Here is a 14,198-nt window from a genome sequence, read left to right as displayed (position 1 = left end):
AAGCAACATTCTGAAATCTTCCAAGGGTTGTCAGCATTAGAGAATGGCCTGTGAAGACCGAAAGAATTAAAGATTAATTACAAAAATATATTTTAGAAAGCTGGGCAAGCAAATGATGACATAGAACCAGTAAAATAAGCCTCTGTCAAATCTCTGGAGGGGGTTGAGCTGTACTTGAGTTAAACCATTAAAAGAAACACCTTCCTGGAAAGAAGACTTGCTGTGGAGAAGAATCTCCTGGGATCTGTTCAGCAGATGAAAGATGAAGCTAAGGATTTGCAGCAGAAATTAACAGAACAGTGGAAGCAAGAGAAACCCAGAACTCCCATTCCTAGCTCAGCAGAAACTAAGAGGTTGGACATGGCCATCCAAGTCCAAAGCAACGGCTCCAGAGAGCTCATTGAGGAGGATCTGGCTCTGGTCTAAACATCTTGAGGAAATCAGGGTGACCGGTGCATCATCTAACGCGTCCCCCACCCCCCAAAGCCTGTGGCCTCAATGTCCTCACTTAATCTCAAATGAATTTACTGTTGTAAACAGGACATCCTGACAGACCTCACAGATCAAACTAGGCAAGTATTCTGGTGTTACAATGGGAGACCAGGGACAGAAATGACAGTGACCGATAATCCATGTACTTTTGAACCATGAAGCTTTGGGAAATTCTTGGAATTTGGGATGCTGCCGTTAAGAATTTCCTCACCATCACTGCCATCACCACAGAATATAGTCAAGAGGTTGCTTTAAGAAAACCAGAAAGCCCTTGATTGGTCTGCCCATTTGATTAGTTCATGCATGTCCTTTTATCACTTAGCTCTCAATCAGTTAGAGTTGCAGACGGTCATCCATGTCTGCTAGAACAAAACCTTCAATACTTTATGACATTAAGGATTAACATTTTAAACTATTTACAGAATTCAAGTGTCAATCAAGCAGATTATTTTTTTCTAAAATGCACCTCAGTGCCTACCTACAGATTGGGCTATTGGAGGTGTGCTAGTCTCCAACTTCTGGTTGAAGTTGAAGGTAAATTTCATCCTAAAGAAGTCCTACAAAGGTAGTTTATTCTGTATTGGCTTCCTGAACATTAGACTATCTGACTGTGTGTTGTTTTGGGCCATTTTCTGGCCTCTAGAGGAGCCTCTATCAGGGCAGACCGGCCTTAGTAACATGGCACTGGTAATAGGGCTTTATTCAAAACCTTATTGAATTGATAGAGACATCCTTTAGAGAAGATTCACATAGGAAGATTGTTGCTGGAGGCTAATTTTTCAAGAAGTAAAATAATACTGGGTATCAAATAATCTAGAGTTGATAAACTGATCATTGTTTGTTATAAATGGATGTTTAGACCGAAGAAGAACACACTAATTTCAGGGCATTATTCTCAGGTCAATAACTTTCTACTTTCACTACTAAGTTATTTTTTAGAAAAAAAACAAAATGTACCTTTGAGTTGAAATTATAACTTTTATGTATGTTTGATATCCAGTAGAAGAAATAAGGCAAAGTATTTGGCTTCTTAACCAAAGAAATTTTCTTAATCTGCATCAGAAAGACAGGCTTTTATTTTTTGAACAACAGCAACAACAACAACCACAACAACAACAAAAAAGCAAGGGAAAGTAATGTTCAATTTGTTTCCAGCTGAGTGCTAACGCCGTGATGATGTTTAATAGTGCAATACATATTTATATTTTGATGTTGTCTCACATGGCAGTAAAAAGCTGTTTTGGCTTCTGTTTGTTTTCACTTAACCAAGTCACTAATATGAAAAATCAATTACCTTTAAAACTTTTCCCATTCAAGTAGGCTTTTTGGTAATATATTCTGAAGAAGTGTATATACTGGTAAAGGTATTTTAACATTTGATCATTTAATTGAGCCTTCTAAGTTTCCATTATAGAGAGTAACATTCCATATTTCCCTTCTCTCAAATCTATCTTATTCCCCAGAGTTGCTATGTGGAATAAAGTTTGTTTTGAATGCTAGGAAAAAAAAAAAAAAAACTCATACAAGCTTATAGGACTAAAGTAAGCAGGGCAGATTATCTATTTGTGATTGTTGTTCTATCTTTACGTTCTGAAGAAATGAAAGATTCTAAGGAAAAATCCCAAATCCATAGTATGGCTTCCAAACAGGGCCAGGATGAGGGTGAGGCCAGAGAAACACCAAAGGTGCAAAATTTAAGAAGATGGTCATTCTCAAGGTCATGCGAAGAGGGCTTTCATGATCTGATCTCTTCCAGTGCTCTTTCAATGTCCACGCCTTGCATCCTGTACCCCAGGTCTACTAAAACCGTGACCGGTTTTTAAATGTGTCAGGCTCATGATAGTCTCTCTTTTAGAAGTGATCTAAAAGAGTTTCTGAAAGAGTTTCTAATTATCCCTCTTTGTCCATCTAAAATTGCTCTCCCTATAGCTGTCCAATATGGGAACGATTTCTGGAAAACCCTTCAACCACATGAAATTCAACTGAGTCCTTATTCCCTTAGTATAATATTTATCACACTGTATGCATATGTTTCTTTTTCAAATCTAATTTACTGAAGAATAGTTTGCATTAAATAAGAGCCACCTATACCATGCTAAGCAAACATAGTACATCTCTCCATTGATTTAGGTATTTCATTTCTCTGAACAATTTGAGTATACAATTCTTATATATATTTAACTTCATTCCTAGGTATTTCATGCTTTTGATGCCAATTTGACATCAACACATTTACATAGTAATTTAATTTAATTTTTAATTATTCCCTGCTAGTATAAAGAAATACAGTTGGCTTTTCTATATTGATTTTGTATTTCGTGATCTTGCTAAATTCACTTTTAGTTCTAGTAGCTTTCTTGTAGATTCTTAGGATCTTCTAATCATGTTATATGCAGATAAAGACACGTTGACCTCTTCCTTTCCAGTTATATATCCTTTATTTCTTTTACTTATCTTATTGCCCTGACTATGCCTCTAATAAATGGTGAAGGGCACTGTTGAGAGTGGGATAATTGATCTTTTCCCCAAATTTAGAGCCATTAAATATGATCTTAGATGGAGGGTTTTATAGATGCTCTTTTCAGTTTAAGGAGGTTACTACACATTCTTGCTATCTTGAAAGCTTTTATCATGATTTTATATTGTTTTGTCAAATCCTTTTTCTGCATCTATTGAGATTGTCATAAAGTTTTTCTCTATATTTTACTAATACAGTAAATATATTGATTTTCAAATTATAAATCAATTTTGTGCTCCAGAGATACATCTCATTTGGCCATGGTATGATATACCAATTATATATTACTGGATTTGATTTTTTCTGTTTTATAAAGAATTTTGGTATTTATTTTGCTAAGAGAATTCATCTGTAGTTTTATATTCTGTAACACTATAATTTTATAATGTTAACATCATAAAATGAATTTTTGACATGTTCCTTTTTGTATTTTGTGAGTTTGTGAATGCTGAACATTATACTTTTCTTAAAGGTTTGTCTAGGATTCACAAGTGAAGTTATTTTTCTTCAGGGGAAAGTATTTAATATAATTAATTCAATTTATTTATTAGGTATATGGCTATGAAAATTTTATTGGGGGGGCAGTTTTTATAATATGTGCCTTGCAAGGAGTTTATCTACTTATCTACTTTAGTACCAAATTTATTGGCATATTATTCATATCATAATGTTCCCTCATTATCCTCCTAATGTCTATAGAATCTATAGAGATATCCTTTTTTCATTATTGATATTGGTAATTTGTATCATTTTCTTTCTTCCCATTCAACTTAGCTTGAGTGTTTTCAAATTTATTGATATTGTCAAAGAAAAATCTTTTGATTTCATTGGTTTTCCATATTTTTCCTTTTTTTTCTTTCATTGTTTTCTGTTTTTATTATTGCCTCCTACTCAATACCTCTACTTTTTTTACTATTTTTAATTAATTTATTTGTTTGCTTGTTTATTTATTGATTTAGGTTACTTGTACTATTATCACTTACCTTAAGTTAATTTGTTTTTCATTTGGTAGCATATGAGCGAACCTAAATACTATATTTTAGGCATATTTTATTATTTTTTAAAATAAGATTTTAGAGCTATAAATTTCCTTCTATGTAACACTTCAGTTGCATCACCCAAATTTTGATATATTGTGTTTCCAATGTCATACAGTAAAAAAATTTCTAAATCTTTATGTAATTTCTACTAGACCTATGGGTGTTTTGACCTATTAGGTCAAGTTGGTTAATATCTATTGATTTGTGTATTTGTTCTATCAGTACCAAGAAAGGACTGTGGAGATTTACATATATAATTGTTGACTTATCTATGTATCTTTCAGTTTTATCAATTTTTGTTTCATATATATTAGACTATTTGATATTATCTCATACATAACTAAGATCTTTCATTTCCTTTTCAGCTTTTTTCTCGATGTATTTCAGTTTGGATAGTTTCTACTAATATATCTTCAAGATCATTGAACTTTTCTTCTGCAGTTTCCAATCTGTTGTTAATACCACCCATTTAAAATTTTCATTTCATATACTGCATATTCAACTCTAAAATAACCAGTTCATATAGTATATGAACATGTATATGTATATATGTATACATATATACATATATACATGTGTGTATGTGTATATATGTGTGTGTGTATATATACATATATATATCTCCACATTGTTGCTTCATTACATTTATGTTTTTCTTTAAATCCTTCAGCACACTTATAATCATTGTTTTAAAGTCATTGACAATTCTATAATCTTTGTCATTTCTGGGTCTTTCTCTATTAACTAATTTTTCTCCTTGTGATGGGCCACATTTTCCTGCTTCTCATATTGTTAATTGAATTTTAGACAGCATAAAACTTACATTGTTGGTTGTTTTAATGATTTTGTGTAAAGAATGTTGAACTTTGTTCTACCAGGCAATCAAGTAACTTGTGAGTTGGCTTAATTTTTTAGGGATCTGTTTATAAGCTTTGCTGGGGTAAGTCTAAAGTAGATTTTTTCTAAGCCATTCTGCATATGTAGTAAGTGTGCTGTGTGTTCAGTGACATTTGTCCACTTTACCTGATTGAGACTCAACTATCTCACAATAATGTGAGCTCTGGTTATAACTCAGTGATAGTTTTTCTTTGTTCTACTTTATGAAGTATAACCCTATATATGTGCAGTTTGTAGTCAGTCAAAAACTCAAATAAGTCTCCACATACATTATCTAGGACTCTTTTTTTGTAGATTACAGATTTCAGCCACCTTAGCCTCCTCAAACTCTGATCTCTGTCTTGTCTGGGTTCCCCTTTCTCTACCATGGTCCTGTGAGTGCCTTAAAAGAGAATCTATTCCTTGTCTTTTTCAGCTTCTAGAAGCTTACCACATGCCCTAGTTTATCCTGTAGCCACATTCCTTAGCAAATTCCTTTGCTCAGGGCCACATTAATCCAATCTCTGCTTCTGTTATCACATCACAGTCCTCATAGGCTGATCCCCCTATCTTCCTCTTATGAGGACACTATATTTGCATTGGATCCACCCAAATCCAATGGATGTATCCAGGATAATCCAGGATAATCTCCCAATCTCAAGAATTTTAGTCATGTGTGCCATATAAAGTAATATATTCACAGGTTCTGACAGTTAAGTCTTTGATATCTTTAGGAGGCTATTATTCATCCTATCACGTATGGCAATTTGTGTAACAATTACAAAGAATACATTTACATGAAGATTTTGGATTTTTGAATTAAACAGGAAGGAAGGGATTTTATTAATTGTCCATGGGAGTGAGTTAACAGATGGATAGGCCAGTGTAGTAGTGATGACTCTCCAGAGAAATAGAACCAATAGGATGCAGAAAGGTAGAGACTTGAGATTTCTTTTACAAAGTTAGCCCATGTGACTGTGAGGGTTGGCAAGTCTGAAAAATCTCCAGGGCAGGCCAACAGACTGGATATTCTGGCAAGAGTACATGTTTCAGTCTTGACCCAAAGGCAGTCTGGAGGAGGAATTCCTTCCTCCTCTGGGGATCTCAGTCTTTTTTTCTTAAAACTTCTAACTGATTGGTAGAGGCCCTCTAACTGCTCAACGGCTGCCGATTTAAGAGGCGCCTGGGCGGCTCAGTCAGTTAAATGTCCGACTTTGGCTCAGGTCATGATCTCGCAGTTTGTGAGTTCGAGCCCCACATCAGGCTCTGTGCTGACAGCCTGGAGTCTGGAGCCTGCTTCAAATTCTGTGTCTCCCTCTCTCTCTGCCCCTCCCCCACTCACATTCTGCATCTCTCTCTCGAAAATAAACATTAAAAAAAAAAAAGTCTGCTGATTTAAGTGTTCACATCTAAAAAATACTTTTACAGCAACATCTAGACTGGTGTTTGGCCAAATAGCTGGGCATCATAGACTGGCCATGTTGACAGTTAAAAATTAACAATCACATATAGCATAGTGTCCATGCTTCCACCAAGTCACCTGTGCAGAGGATTTGTTATAGGCAGAATAGAGTATGGCTCCGGCATTGGGGGTCCGAAGTGAATATGAAATCATTCTGGCACCTCAGCATTTGGAGGCTTTGAGAACATTAAACTTAAATCTTGGTGTGGGCTTTCAAATTCTTATGTTAAAAAGAGCTTTTTTAAGTAGTTTATCTAGCAGAAAATATCAATGAGAAGGAGCCCATGCATGAGATAAGCCAGGGCTGAATGTCTGATTCCTGAACACAAGAGAAACCCACTCCCTGAGAACTTTGGTATCCTAAGAGAGATTTTCAAGTTCCTGGATATCCTTTGAAATTAGAACAAATTACGTCAAAGTTTATACTGTTAATCTTAAAATGATCCCATCTATCTTTTTTTCAAGTTTTATTTTTATTTTTGACAGAGAGAGAGAGAGAGTGTGTGTGTGTGTGTGAGTGTGAGCTAGGGAGAGGCAGAGAGAGAGGGAGACACAGAATCGGAAGCAGGCTCCAGGCTCTGAGCTGTCAGCACACAGCCTGATGTGAACTTGAACTCACAAACCATGAGATCATGCCCTGGGCCGAAGTCAGACGCTTAACCAACTGAGCCACCCAGGCGCCCCTGATCCAATCTATATCTTAAAGGGGGAAACACCCAGGAAAATTCAAGTTACAGTTATCTGTGCTTCCACTAAGCAGAAAGTTTCAATAGTCAGTCAGCAAATAAGTAGGAAGAGAATTGGGTAAGAAAGAAGAAAACAAAAATAACGAAACTCCTAAATAGGGAGAAATTTGTAAGTAATGTGTATTACCTACAGCATTCAGGTCTCCTCTCATATTTCCCCACTCCCCACTAATTCAGTCCCACAAGCTATTGGGAAACACAGAAAATGACACCATATACAAAACAACATAGTATTAGAGCTCTTGGACTTAAATATGAGGAAATTAATACTCGCTGTCAAATTCTAACACATCAGTATGTTTGGTTGCAAAGGATGTTGGATGGATTCTAGCTTTTCTCTCCCACTGTGCAACAGACACTACACAACCATTGTAGAGACCAGTGACTTCACATGCATGCCATTTTTATGGCTTCTTTGCAAATAATGACAGGTGTTTTGTTGTTAAACACAATAAAATAAATCAGCTACATACGCTGATTTACACACATATACACACATACTACATTATGGGTGTGCACTCACACCCTAACCAGAAAACACCATTCTAAAATAATGATAATGATAATAATAATAATAATAATAATAGCTATCGTTTTCATAAGGTTGTCACCCAAAACAGTTTTGAGTAGATAAGCTGATGGGCTTTTTAAGGGAGAAACTGCAAAGAAAAAAAGTGATCTTAACATCTATATTCTTGAGGACTATACAAATTCAAGAGACTGGAGAAATAAAGAAAGCAAGGGGAAGAGGCTAGACAGGAAGAGAACCTGGAAAGTAAATATAAACAAGGATAGGAAAGGAGAGAGCTTCAAGAAACTCAAGAAGCCAAAGGAAGAAATAGAAAGTGCTAAATGCTGCAGAGAGATAAGGGAGGATGACAAAGAAAAAAAATGGCAGCAGAGATAAAGTAGTGTCCTTGAGACATGCAGGAGAATGATATAACACAGGGGGCAGGGTTATCCTCAGACAAGTCACAGGAGGGAAGAAGTAAAGGAAGTTTGGAAAATCAATTTATGAAGGTGCCAGTGAGGCAGGAAATTGATAGAGAAAGTTGAAAACTTCATACTAGTAACTTGTTTTCTTGATAGAGTTTGAAGAGATTGTTTATAAGTTAATGGCAGGATGATGGGAAGGCAGGTTGAAAATTATTATGAAGATTTGACATCATTCTTATGGTACATAGATTTTAGAGTCCTTAATAGTGCTTAAAATCGCTGATTTTTTTTTTTCTCCTAGTACCTAGAGATCCTGGTGTAGGTACCAAGAAAACTGATCTATAGTTAGTGTTTCACCAGGCCAATATGTTTCACAAGGAAAAGTGTTGGAAATGATAGCTCAAGCACGTGTTCCCAGCCTTTCTAGAAAGAGGAAATAAGCATGTGCAAAGGCTCACAGTGAGAGGAAGTCTTTGTGTTTCAAGTACTGAAAGTCATGGAGCACCCCACTCATGATGAAGCTAAAGAGGAAGATAGGAAAAAGACCAGTCAATAACCTAGAGAATGTTCATCATAATCATGAAGATAATAAGCAGAAAGTACCCTGATTGGGTTTGTATATTTGCAAAGGTCATTCTGGCTACAATGGGAAAGGGGTAGAGTGGGTGTCAAAATGAATGGAAAGTAGACCAGTTGAGAGGCTATAGCAATTATTTTGGGCTAGAGGTGACTGTGACTTAGAAAAGGTGGTGATGAGAGAAAAGTGGATACTTGGCATATATTTAGAAGCAAAATCAACATTCTTGTTGCTAAATTGAACATCTACGTAACACCCATTTGTTGGAGTGGACAGGTTGCAGATTACTGCATCTGCAAATATGGAATCCATAGTCACATTTATATGGTAACAAAGTACAACCAACAAGCCACAGCATGATTTTTTCTCAACGTTAAGAAGAAATAGAATGCTCATAATGAGGAAAGCTACCCCTGATTTTTGAAATAGGTATCAGAGTGTTATTTGAATTTGACAGCAAAATTCACAGATTATGTAGCCTGCTTTGCTTTGTCATTGAGTCTGCAAGCTAGTGAACAATGTCACCATTTATTCTAGAAGGAATAAGCACCCAACCAAATCAGAGAGCTGAGTAACGGCTCTCAGTAATATTCTCATCAGAACTCATTCTGGCATCAAACTAAGTTCCCCAGACAAATTACCAAGTTTTATACATAAATTTTTTCCTCTCAGCCAAAGCTTTATCCTAACTTACTTTAAATTTCTTGCCTGTTTTTCTTCTCTCCCATAAAACAAATGCCAGTACTTTCACCTCAAAATGCCTTCTCCATTTTATTGTCTTATAACAAATTCTCCTCGGTCTCTGCTAGCATATTTTGTACTGAGAAAGAAGTTGGGGAAAAAAACATCATTAGATTTTAAGCTCTTTAAGAGGACTTTGTCTTCTTTTCTCCAAAATGTCCCCCAAACTTATGATAGTTCCTGGGATATGATCAATGTCTAGTAAATACTTGTTGAATACATAATAAATACATGAATGAATACATGAGTGAGTGGATGAATGAATGAATAAATGAGTGAAGTTAGCTTAAATGACATTTTCTCAGAACAGCCTTCTCCAATCCTCCAGAATAGATCATGCTTCTGAAGGAAACCAGAATACATCACTCCAAAATGCGCCAATTTGGCATATTGATTATTTTGAATCAAAGACACTTAGGAAACAACAGGTTCAAGAAGAACATTCTGACCCTGTTTTTTCTTTCTAAAAGCAGGAGATAAAACTCCTTTTTGAAAGGTCCTTTCCCCATACCAAAAGGAAGACATTCTTATCACAGGGAATTTGGGGTTTAGAAATATGTACAAACGAACCTTGTTAAACTCACCCTCGTTTTCTTACTTACTTCCTCACCATTTACCACCCCTGGCTCAAATACTTGTCAATTCTTAATAAATTTATCATTCTTTCATCTAAAAGGTATAAAAGCTTCCTGCTCCAGTCATTTCTCTGGATCTTCATTCTCTTATGAAGGCTACCATGCACATGTAATGATTTAACAAAAATTTTCATGCTTTTCTCCTATTCATTCTTTGACTCAGCCAGAGACCCAAAAAGGGTAGAGGAGGATTTTCCCTCCCCCAATTTCCCTATTGATCACTCTTTTTAAATCCCCACTCTTCTGCTTCATGGCACTGTTCACAATTGTAATTAAGCAATGAAGTGGGTAATTGGCTATTTAACTTCCATTCTCTAGCATACTCTAAGCCCCATGAGAGCAGAGATCATGCTATCTTATTCACTTCTACCTCTCTGGTGCCTAACACCCTGCCTGGCACACAGAGGTAGGGCAATGCATATTGTTTGCCAAATGATAAATGAAATAATCAAGAGATATGAACACGCCTAGATAAGGGAAGGAATTTGCAGCTTCAGACTTACCCGGATTTTGCAGTTGAGGGAATGGAGGCCCAGAAAAGTTAAGTGACTTGCTCACTGTTTCATAGCTAATAAGTAGTCAGGGCTGCATTTCAATCCCAGTTCTCTCCAACTCCATAGCTTGTGCTTTGAAATGGAAACACTGTGCCATGCTGCACCATTTAAGCAATGATAGATTCATTTAAAGCACCAGAGATCACATTTTAGTAAGAAAAAGAGTTTGTAGTATGAGATGAATCAATCAGCCATATGGAAGGAAGAAAAAAAGAACAGGCTGAAAGCTTCCTTTCACTTTGTACAATATGAATTGTCACAGGAATCAAATTTGGCACATACTGTAAAGCAGAGAAAAAAATTATCCCACATTGGATGTAAAATGTGACTTGCATTTTGCCTGTGATTTTGAAACCCTGAAGAGGATACCAAAAGACTTGTGGAGTTGAGGGCATGATGTTTTGATGATAAGCTTTTTATGCACTTATCCCCAGGCAGCGAGGTGAGGACCTGAAAAATTAAAGCTGACCTCAGACATAATGAATACATTAAACGATGAAGCGGCTGGTCAGGGTCAGGCAGCCTTCTTGAAGCAGAGTGGATGTGTCTCAGGACTTTGAGTCTCCAGACGGAGGGAGGGCAAGGAAATGGCCTATCGGGCCATAAAACATTTACATCTGTTCCTCTCCTGCCACTTCTCTTTGAGGTTGTTTCCTTTGCCTTCAGCAACATTCTAGGTTCACAACCATATTCTTCTGCCTACTAATTGGAACAGAGGACTAACAGCCATGATCAAGTCTCCACTTGGAACCGGCATCTAATTCTAACAATATCAAGTAGATAATGGAGTTTATGGAGCACTAATTATTAACTCTGTCTCACCTGCCACATTTGGGTTCCACAGACTGTCGTTTCCCATATGGCTCTGTGGTACAATGTTTACCACTCTAGAATCTCAAGTCCCAACCTTTCTAATAGGTCCTTATCACAGAATTTCAGCATTGGAAGGCATTTCAGGGACCAAGTGAAATGCATAGCACAAGCAGTGCTCTTTAAAACACCTATCTTAAAGACTCATGTCCAGCCTGTATTGCAACACTTTGATGGGGAAACACTGCCTCACGAGGCAGCTTCACTCTGCTGTTGAACAGATCAAATCACTAGAAAAATCTTTCATTATTAAACCAAAATGGGCTTTCTTGTAACTCCCACTCCTGTAGCTTCCTCTGCTCTCCAGATTTTCCAAAACCCTTTATCTACATTGTAGGCCATGCTGCAAAAAATAGGGTCCATGGACAATAGCTCTGAAATCTTACAAACTTGGACTCAAATGCTAATTCTGGAACTTAGTCATCATTTATTCTTCTTCAAATCCAATTTCTTCCCCTATGTAATGCAGGTAACACCTCATGGAACTTCTGTGAGAATTACAAGAGTGAGATGCTGCTCAGATCAAGGGGTAGAGTCCAGTGGTGAAGAGCATAGACTCTGGAACCAGCTGGCTTGGTTTGAAACTTGACCCCAGCACTTAACAGCTGTGTGACCTTGCGCAAGTTACTTGAACTGTCCGGTCTCATTTTCTTCATCTATATAGTATCTAAAAGGAAAATAATATTATCTCCAGCCTGCTTCTATCCAGGAGCGTCATTGTCCACTAGGACCTTAGATCCTTCTACTGAACCCTCTACATTGGGTCCAGAGATAGTGGCCAGCCAAAAGAGCTGAAAAGGCAGACAGGCTCTTAGCCACAACAGTCCAGAGCTGTCACCCACCTCTTCCTCTCACATCCTTTTGGCCAGAACTAGTCTTGTGTCACATCTGAAAAATGAAGCCTAGTGGTTTTCCAGGACAAAGAGGAAGTGGGTTTGAAGAGTATACAGTAATGTCTGCCACATGCTCTAAGAGAGCGCTTAATATATATTGCCCCTTAGGTGTGAGCTATCGTTATCACCATACCATGCAATAATAGCAATTAGAGCAATTATGATTACAAGAGCCCTTGGTATTTAAAATATGATCACACTCACTGGGCTAAGCATTCTTACTTTTTCCAGTGATTGCTCATATTATCATGGTTCAAGGTCTTTCATTTGCCCTTAGACTTCATAAAAAGTCTTTATCCTGGATCCTAAGCAATGCGGAACATATACCTCATAGCTCATGGTGTGCCCACAACACAAGCACAAATCAACTGTCCCCATTTTGAGTTTCTTTATTTTTCTTCATTCCATGTTTTCCCTGAATCTGTGCCTTCCATTTACTTTAACTCAGATGTAGCTTCCAGACATACTATTGATTGAGGATTTTCAAACTGTGAATTTTAACACATGAGTGGGACAAGAAAATTTCAGGAAGTCTAAGCCTGCATTTTTTAGAATAGGATAGAAAAAATATAGAGCTCCTGTTAGGTTTCAGGGAGTCTGTATATGTAGAGCATTTAGAATACTAAATTTTAAAATTGGAGAAAAACTTGAAAAGGAAGAACATTTTCACACGAACTACAGCATAGATGAACCTTGAAGACATTATGTTATGTGAAATAAGCCAGTCACGAAGGACAATTATTGTGATTCCACTTACATGAGGCACCAGAGTAGTCAAATTCATACAGATAGAAAGTGGAATGGTATTTTCCAGGATCTAGGGGATGGGGATGTGGGAGTCACTGTTTAATGAGTACAGAGTTTCAGCTTGGGAAGATGAAAAAAAAATCTAGAGGTGGGTAGTGGTAGTGGTTGCACAGCAATGTGAATGTTTGTAACATTACTAAACTGTACACTTAAAAATGGTTCAAATGGTACATTTTATGTCACATATTGTCATCACAACAAAAACAGAAAAAGATTAGAAAGTATGACTGCCTCACACTTCAGTGAGGTAGGTATTGTTTTGCAAAACATTTATTTCCTATATATGTGTACTTAATCATGAAGTAAATGTATGTCTTCCTGTAGGTCAAGGTTTAAAAAAAGCCACTGTCACAGAAAATAATCATCAAAACAATAATATAAAACATATACGCTATTTTTCCTGGGCAGATTCTCCCTTGTTAAATATAAGTTTCTGAAAATTGCTGCTTTGAAGTCCCAGAAATAGTTGTAGCAGTGTATATAAACACACACACTCACACACACACACAACACGCATGTGCACACACATACATGTGCACACACACATATCACCTTTCACTCATTGAAATTACTCCATATTCTTACATCCCTTCCTTGTCTCCTGCTCACTTCTTTCTATCCTTTAAGGGTCAAGTTGAACATTGTTCTTCTGGGAACCCTCCTTCACCCCACACCTGCTCCTGCTTAGAGAAAAACATACTTCTTTATCATAGCCTTTATTATTCTATTTGCAATGCTTGTTTAATTTTCTGTCTCCCTCACTCAGTGATAATCTCTAAGAACAAAGGATTAATCTTGCTCACTGATAAGTCTTTAGGATTTACCACAATGCCTGGCACCTTATTATGGGCTTAATAATTATGAATGAATGAATGAATGAATGATGACTGAATATGGAGATAGAGCTACTTCACTAACGAACTTAAACTCAAACAGTCTCTTTTAGGTAACTCAGATAAATATTGATTTCATTTTTGTCCCTATGTCTTCTTAATCCCCCAAGGTCTACCCTCAAGAGAAGAGGGATAATATAGGTATTTATTTTCTAATT

The sequence above is a fragment of the Panthera onca genome, chromosome C1 (assembly GCF_046562875.1).
Source record: "Panthera onca isolate mPanOnc1 chromosome C1, mPanOnc1 haplotype 2, whole genome shotgun sequence".
Classification (NCBI taxonomy): domain Eukaryota; kingdom Metazoa; phylum Chordata; class Mammalia; order Carnivora; family Felidae; genus Panthera; species Panthera onca.
This window is presented reverse-complemented; position numbering follows the sequence as displayed.